Source organism: Elephantulus edwardii, unplaced genomic scaffold (genome assembly GCF_000299155.1).
Source record: "Elephantulus edwardii isolate Elephantulus edwardi_28Jun2011 unplaced genomic scaffold, EleEdw1.0 scaffold00067, whole genome shotgun sequence".
In the NCBI taxonomy this organism is placed as follows: Eukaryota; Metazoa; Chordata; class Mammalia; order Macroscelidea; family Macroscelididae; genus Elephantulus; species Elephantulus edwardii.
In genome coordinates this window covers 683955-692792 of record NW_006399817.1, presented here as the reverse complement: position 1 = coordinate 692792, position 8838 = coordinate 683955, and the positions used below count along the sequence as shown (strand labels likewise).

The following is an 8838-nucleotide window of genomic DNA, read 5'->3' as shown; positions in this document are numbered from 1 at the left end:
ATATTTTCAAGAAACAACATATGATTAAGAGGCAACAGTGATGAAGGAAGAAGTGCAGGCTCCTCTGAAGTACTTGGCAAAAAAATAAAGCCCTAAGTATTAATGGAATCGAAATTTACATATTTCAACAAACAATCGATGTCCTGGATATGCTCAACAATTTCTGCCAAGAAATTTGGAGGACAACTACCTGGCTGAATGACTGGAAGAATTACGTATTTACTCCCATTAAAAAAAAATATGGTGACCTGACAGATTGTGAAAATCAACAAACAAATTAGTGATAAACTAGTATCACACTTTAACAAAACAGTGCTGAAGATTATCCAGAAAGGACTAGAAGAAGAGTCTTGAACATACCATGGACTGCCAGAAAACAAACAGATCTGTCTTGGAGAGGGTGAAACAAGTTTCTCATTGGAGGCTAGGATTTTGGAGGTGTGTCTCACATGCTTTGAGTGGTAAGGGGAGACCAGTCCTTGGAGAAGAACATCTGTACAAAAGAGTGTAGGGACAGAAAGGATAGGAAGAGCTCAGATGAGATGGATTGACACAGTAACTGGGGCAGTGGAGGTAGGTGTGATTGACTCAGTGTTTCTGGCTCAAGACAAGACAGGCTTGGAGTTGTACATATAGGGTCACTTTGAGTTGCAGGTGACTCAATGGCACATAACAACAATAACATGTTAATAGAAATTATTATAATAGCCATGTAGACATACATTAAGTAATTATAAATAGCTCAATTTTGACAATCTTTTCTCATAGTAGTATGTGTTTACTAGAATATTCTTGACACAGTCTAGGTTTCAATTTTATAATTAAAAGGAAGTCAATTTGACTCTGTCGTATAAAACAAAATCCTAGTAATCTAGACTACTTCCAGAAACAAAAATTCAAATAAAATAAATTATAGAAAGCATCACAAAAAATTCTCACCACTGAACCAATTAGCATAATCATGACAGATGGTGAATAAATTGAGATTATTACCAGCTTTAGTTTGCTTGTTTTCACAGTCAACACTCTTGGTACCAGCATCCAGGAAATTAAAAGACAAATTACATTAGGAAACTCTGCTGTCAGAGACCTCTCCAAAGTACTGAAGAGTAACGATGTCAGTCTGGAGACTAAGGTACACCTGATCTGCAATTACTTGCTATGCATCAGAAAGATGGATGATGACTAGGGATGACAGAAGAATAATTGATGCCTCATGGACCACTAGGAGAACAAACAGGTTGGTCATAGAAAGGGAGAGACCAGGCTATTCCTTAGAGGCAAGTATTCTGAAACTTCATCTGACATACTTTGGACATGTTGCAAGGTGGGACCAGTGATTAGAGAGGGATGTCATGCTTGGGAAGGTAGAGGGACAACACAAGAGAGGAATACTCTCAATGAGATGGATTGACTCATTGACCGATGTAACAGGGGTAGATAAGTCAGGGACAATAAGATTGGCACAGGGTAGAGCATGGTTTAGGACTGCTGTATTTACCATTATTATGAGTTACAAGTGACTCAAAGGAACGTACTCGAAGGAACGTAATGACATCAAACTCCACTGATGTGTAGTAGGAATTGTGATCAAGGGCTCCTACCTTGTTTCTCTTTTCCAGTTTTGTTTTGCTTATTTAGGTTCTCTATCTGTTCCACACTTGAAACAAAATTTGAAACAGTCCTTTCCTTTCCATCTTGTTAAAGAATAGAATTGGTATATAAATTGGCATTGTATTGATATTGTAGATCGCTTTTGGTAGAATTGTCATTTTTCATGATATTAAGTCTTCCTATCCATGAGGATGGTATATTCCTCCATTTCTTTAGGCCTCGTTTTGTTTCCTGCATTAATATTTTGTAAGTTTCTTTGTATAAGTCTTTTGTAAATCTACTTCATCTTGTGATTAGCTATTGTAATTGATGTTGTTTTCCTTAGCTTTGTTTCTGTGTTTCCTTTGGTACTGTAGAGAAATTAAACTTATTTTTATATGTTGATCTTGTACTCTGGTACTTTGATGAATTGGTTGATAATGTCCAATATTTTTCTTGCTGAACATATATCGTTTTCTAATTATACTATTATATCATCTGTATATGGCCTAGTGGCCAAAAGCTGTGCTGCAATCCCAAAGGCACATGGTTCAAGGCCTCCAGCAGCTCTACAAGAGAAAGATGGGCAATCTCCTCCTATGTGATTAACTGCCTTTGAAAACCCACTGGAGGGTCAGCTATGAGTTGGTTCTGACTCTATGGTGAACAACAACAATAACAATATATAGAGATAGTATTGTTTCCACTTCACTAATTTGGATACCTTTCCCTTCTTTATCTTGCCTTATTGATCTCTCTTGCAATACAATATCAAATAACAGTGGTGATAGTAGGCATCCATGCCTAGTTCCTATTTTCAAGAATACCTTTAATCTGTCTTTAGTGTGAATGATGTTGGCCCCTGGTTTTGTACATATACTTTTCACCCTATAGTTAAAATTCTCCCCTATTCCTATTTTGTTAAGAATTTTAATCAGGAATGGTGACCAATATTTTCAAAGGTCTTTTCTGCATCAGTTGATAAAATCATGTGGTTATTGTTCTTTGCTTTCATGTGATGAACTACATTAATTGTTTTTCTTATGTTGAACCATCCTTGCATACCTGCTGTGAATCCCATGACTGTATTTTTATTTTTTTTTTATGACTGGGTTTTTGACAGGGAGACAAAAGAAATTAACTGGAAAACAACAGCCTTTTTAACAAAAGGTGCTGACAAATTGGAAAACTATCTGCAGAAAACTTAATCAAGACTCACACTTTACACCATACACAAAAAATGACTGAAGGTCTAGCAGGGACCCAGAAGTAAAAACAAAGACTGTAAAATTCATCTCAGAAAAAGCAAGAACAATTCTAGAAGCCCTAGTCTACAGCAAAATCCAGTCCATGGTCTTTGCAATTACTTGTCATGAATCAGAGAAATGGATAATAACTAAGGATGACAGAAGAAGAATCAATGCCTTTGAGTTGTGGTGCAAGAAAAGATTCTTGAACATACCAAGAACTGCCAAGAAAACAAATAGGTCTGTCTTGGAAAGGGTTAAACCAAGTTTCTCCTTGAAGGCTAGAATTTTGATGCTATCTCACATACTTTGAGCATCTGGCCAGGAGAGACTGTTTCTTGGAGAAGGACATCACATTTGGAAGGGTGGAGGACAGCACAGGAGAGAAGAACCCAGGAAGAGATGGAGTGTTACTGTCATTAGGCATTGGGTGTGTCAGAGTTAGTGAAACTGGCTTAGGACAGGGCTGGGTTCAGATTGCTACACATAAAGGTTACTATAGGTCACAGGCAATTCAACAGCACATAACGACAGCAACAACTATAGTCTACAGCATGAGCAGACTTCTACGCATATCAAAAATACCTACAACAAAGAAAGAATAAAATAAATGAATGATAATTTCTAAAAAATCAAACACATCAAAAAAACTCCAATTGGATAAAAAGGAAATCCACTAACTGGAAAAAACAAAACAAAACAAAACAAAAAGACCATAACCACAAACCTTAGAAATCATATACCTGATAAAAAATTTACATCTAATACATAGAATATATCAACACTTCAACAAGAAGTGGGCAAACAACCCAATCACAAAATAGTTAAAAGGTACAAATAAACACATCACGAAAGAAGAAATTTAGATCGTCAACAAATACATGAAGAAATGTTCAAAATCCCTAGCTATCAGAGAAGTGCAAACCAAAACAACTATGAGATATCTAACCCCAGTGACAATAGCAAAGTTCAGCATGGCAATAAACAACATATTCTGACAAGAGTGTGGAGAAATTGGAATTCTTATTCACAGGTAGCTAGAATGTAAAATGGTACAACCATGTGGAACTCAGTTTTGTACTTTCTCAAAATGTTAGAAATACTATTCTACCTAGCTATCCTACCACTGGAATTTTACCCTAAAGAAATCAGAGCTGCAACTCAAACAGATGTATGAATACTTGTGTTTTTTGTGGCATTATTAACAATATTGAAGGGATAGAAGCTGCCCAACTTCCCATCAACAATCTAATAGATAGAAAAACGGTGATACATTCACATAATGAAACATTACACAGCATTTAGAAACAGATGAGGGAGAGAACTGTTTAAAATGGATATATGATTAGATATCATTGTTAAGATAGGAGTCCAGAACGAAAGTAGCATAATGTAGTGGACTTGGGGGTAGGGATTGAATAACAATGAAAGGGTTTTTTTTCCTTTTACTTTTCCAAAAGAAAAGCAAATTGGGGGCGGGGAGAGGTGGGCAGGGAGAAATGTGCAATAATGAAAGAAGAAATCCAAAGACTGTAAACTGTCATGAAAATGAATTTAAATTTTAAGAAAATGAAAATAAAAACAATGAACTGGTGAAATACTACATAACATTGATCACCCTGGGAAACATGCTGAGTGAAATATCTCAGTCACAAACACTGCATAATGCCCACGCTATAAATAGGACTAACATGGCAAGTTTGAGGGAGAAAGGAAAAGGTAACGAACACTGCATTGAACTCTCTGAAGGGAATGCATATTTGAGCATTTTATGTGGGACAATAGATGATCTGGAACAAGAAGGTCCATTAAAAAGTGGATTGTATGAAGATGAGACCAACTTCCTTGATGAAGTTTCTCGGCAGCAGGAACTGATAGAAAAGCAAAGGAGAGAAGAAGAGCTAAAAGAACTGAAGGAATACAGAAGTAATCTCAACAAGGTTGGAATTTCTTCAGAAAGCAAAAAAGAAGTGGAGAAGAAATTGGCTGCGAAACACGTAGAAACCAAGAGCAAGTTCTCCCAGGCCAAGCTGTTGGCAGGAGCAGTGAAACACAAGAGCTCAGAGAGTGGCAATAGTGTGAAAAGGCTGAAACCAGACCCTGACTCTGATGACAAGAATCAAGAGACCTCCTCGTGTATGTCTCTTGGAAGCACTTCTCTGAGCGGCCCCTCCATCCACTGCCCCTCCGCTGCCGTCTGTATTGGCATTCTCCCAGGCCTGGGCGCCTACTTGGGGAGCAGTGACTCGGAGTCCAGCTCAGACAGCGAAGGCACCATCAACGCCACGGGGAAGATCGTCTCCTCTATTTTTTGAACCAACACTTTCCTTGAGGCCCCCTAGCTGGGAGTTCTGAAGACAAGGTCCTCCTCCCCAGGAGTAGATTGGACAGCTGATTCAGCCGAGAGGCATTAACTCCCTCCAAAAAACCTCCTCGGCCTGCTTCCTGTGCGTACCGTGACATCACTAACCTAACCAAAGAATGTGCCAGAATCCACTTGGGGCCCACAAAAAAAAAAAAAAGGGGGGGTATTGGGAATAGAGGAGAGAGGAAAATAAAAAACAACGAATAAATGAAAACCTAACTTCTCTGTAAATATTTGATAAAATTGCAATTAAAGAGAAAAATATTATCAAACATAGAAAAATGTGTTTACAGAGGACTTGAATTCAATTTAATTTACCATTTCCAAAGTGTGTTAATTTATAGTTAAAAAGTTAAGTGAAATGTTCAGCAGTATTGTTGCTTTTTCCACTCTGCAGATTTCTGTTCATATGCAAACAGATGTTTTTAAATTCCTCTTTAGGCTGACTAATCAGGTAATTTTAATTCATTGTTCTAGAATACCACAGTCATCTTGACTTCTTGATCATACCACCATCATACTTAAAGGGCCACATGGCCATCAAACTAGTGTCAGGTAAGTGTGATTTTATTTTATCTATTTCTATTTCAAAGCAAGTTCTAATGGTGTGGTGGCAAGAAGTTCCACTATCACAATGCAGGCAATTGTTCTGCAGGAGAAAGATGGACAGTGTATTCCTGTGCAAAATGTCAGCTATAAGTTTGTCCTGAATTGGTGACACATAACAACACAGTTAATTCAACTCATGGAATTACTTATGATAATTAAAGTAAAACTTTGATATGTATGTTGTGCTAATGACTGAAAGTTCAGTGGTCTTAATTTTCCTATCGCTCTGAAGGAGAGAGATTGATAGTTTTTTTCAAAATCATACACAGCTTTGGGGACATGATAGAAGATCATTATAGGTCAGAATATAGTTATGATAATGTGCATTCAATATAAATATACCACTGATTAGGAACATTGAGTAGTGTTAAAGGTGATGGAAATTTCAATATAGGTAGCAGTCATGGATTCACATCATGATGAACATAATTAATGTCAGTGAAAAGGTAGTCTAAATATTTATGAAAATATTCACAATAGAAAATAATTTATGGCATTTTTAGAGAGTATTAAACACTGTTTATTTAGTCTTATTTACCAAAATATTTCTTAAATTAATAAACATTGTGGTCTTTATAAGATTTGCTTAAGGTAGTAATTAAAAGGAAAAACATTGGTGAAATAGCAAATTTATGTATATATAACAAATTCTTATAATCATCAACATTTCCTTCTTTATGACTTTACATATAATATTTACTGCTGTTGTGTTAGGTGCGGTGCTGTTAAGTACGCTTAAAATGACGCCACGAACAATGGATCTGGCTCCTGTCTTGTTCTGTGCCAACCTCACAATCTCTGACATGTTGAATCTCATTACAGCAGCCACCATGTCAATCCAGCTGCTTGAGGATCTTCCTCTCTTTCACCATCCTTCTGTCCCACCTTTCCAAACATGATTTTCTTGTCCAAGGAATAGCCTCTATTAGTAACATATCCAAAGTATGTGACACAAAGCTTTATCAACATTGCCTCCAAGTGGCACTCTAGCTGCACTTCTCTAAGATGTATGTTTGTGTTCTATGAAATATTCAGTACTCTTCTTCAACACCACAGTCCAAAGGTGTCAATTTTGTCTCTTATTCATTGTCTAAGAGCTCTGGTGGCTTCATTGTAAGAAGCTGCACTGCAATTACGAAAGCATGCAGTTCAAATCCATCAGCTGCTCTACAGGAGAAGGATGGACAATCTCTTCTCATGATTCTGAAAACCCACTTGAGAGTCACCCATGGGTTGGCTTCAACTCAATGGTATTCAGCAATAACAACAACAACAACCTTATTCACTGTCCGTCTCTCAGAAACAACAACCGATTGGAAAGACCAAGCACACGTTAGTTGTCAAACTAGCATCATGCTCATTTGATTTTCTAAAGGTATCCTTATGATGGCCTTTATTATATAGATGGTTGTTGCTACATTCCTTTGAGTCAACTCCAACATGTAATGACTTTCCCACAACGAAATTAAAAGTAACTGATCCTGAGCTATTTTCAGAATCTCCTTTGTTTTAATCCTATTGTTGCAATTATGTCAATCCATCTTGCTGAAGCTCTTCTTCTCTTTCACTCCACTTTTCCAAGCATAATGTAATTTTCCAAGCATGATATAAGTTTCCAAGGACAGCCCTCTCCTGAGAAAATAATCATGATGAGATGACGTCCCTCAGTTCGTACCTCCAACTAACAATCTATCTTGTACTTATTGTAATATAGATTTTATTTGAAATATGAAGTGCTACCAAAACTTCATTAAGCATTTTAGTAGGCAAAAAATGCAACTTCTTTTTCTAGTTCTGTCATTTTGAGTGTTGACTTTGTGTCTTGAATATCACTGAGTTCTTACATACAAAATAAAACATGTTTCTGGAAGTCTTAACTATTCCTCATTTATGTTTCTATTCCTGCAGATTCACTGTGTCTCTCACGGAGATTTATTGCTGAGATTGTGGGGATTGTCTTTATTAAATTGGTTTTTGTAGTGGTTATCGTGTCATTAATCAATGATACCGGTAAGTCCATCAATGAGAGCATATAAAGAAACTCCAAAAATATTAAGGATTTTTAAGATCTGTTCATTTTATAATTCAATAAGAAAAACTATCTTAATTCTTTCCTTGTAAATATTCACTAATTACTCTAATATTTTATGAGTTTAATTAGAAAAATAAACAACCAACCATACAAATAAAAACACTGTCATGGCATCAATTTCAACTCATGTAGATCTTCCTTTCATCAATTTTTAAGACTATAAGTGTATAATTTACAGTACAGAATTTTCTCTATTACTTCCATACTGTGACTGGTAATTCAAAGTGACTATCTTTAGATCACTACAGACTGCAGTACACTATCAGAACTCTTTCATGGTGCCCATCGTATACTTTCTTCTTGCCAAAATTTATAATGTATATTCAATTGGCAGTGAACTCTCTACATGGATATCTAATAGGTACACTGAACAGGCCAAATCTCAATTTCTGATGTCTCGAACTTCCATATCTACTCTAAAACCTTACGAAAACTATAAGTCCTGTTTATAATGTGTATATATAACTGAAATAGGGATCTCTGGTGGTCTAGTGGTAAGAAACTGCACTGCACTCTCAAAGGCACAAGCTTCTAATCTACCAGCTGCTCCCTGGGGAAAGGATGGACAATCTACTCCAGTGCAAATAACTGCATCTGAAAACCCACTAGAGGGTCAGCTATGAGATGGTTCAAACTCGAAGGCACACACCAACAATAGAAATGTCACCTGCTTGACTGACTATGCCAGATATTTTGAAGGAGAACGAATAGCTAATATATCCTGATAAGAATCTACAGGCTCAGAAAAAGGTGAAGGGTTGCAATGAATCAAAACCATCTCGAGGACAAGGGATGAGTAAAGCCTTTCTGCTGTATCTGCTTGTTTGATAAAAGTAAGAGTATTTGAATCTTCATTTATGATTGTTCACTTCTTTAATTTCTGTGTTCGTTTGCCTTATGGGATATAACATATTTCAAAATTAATATTGAAG

General features: G+C 36.5%; 1 pseudogene; it reads left to right on the top strand.

Annotated features, from left to right (window-relative positions):
• Positions 1 to 4531: 4531 nt before the first annotated feature.
• LOC102874182 lies at positions 4532 to 5182 on the top strand (annotated as a pseudogene).
• The last annotated feature ends 3656 nt before the right edge of the window (positions 5183 to 8838 follow it).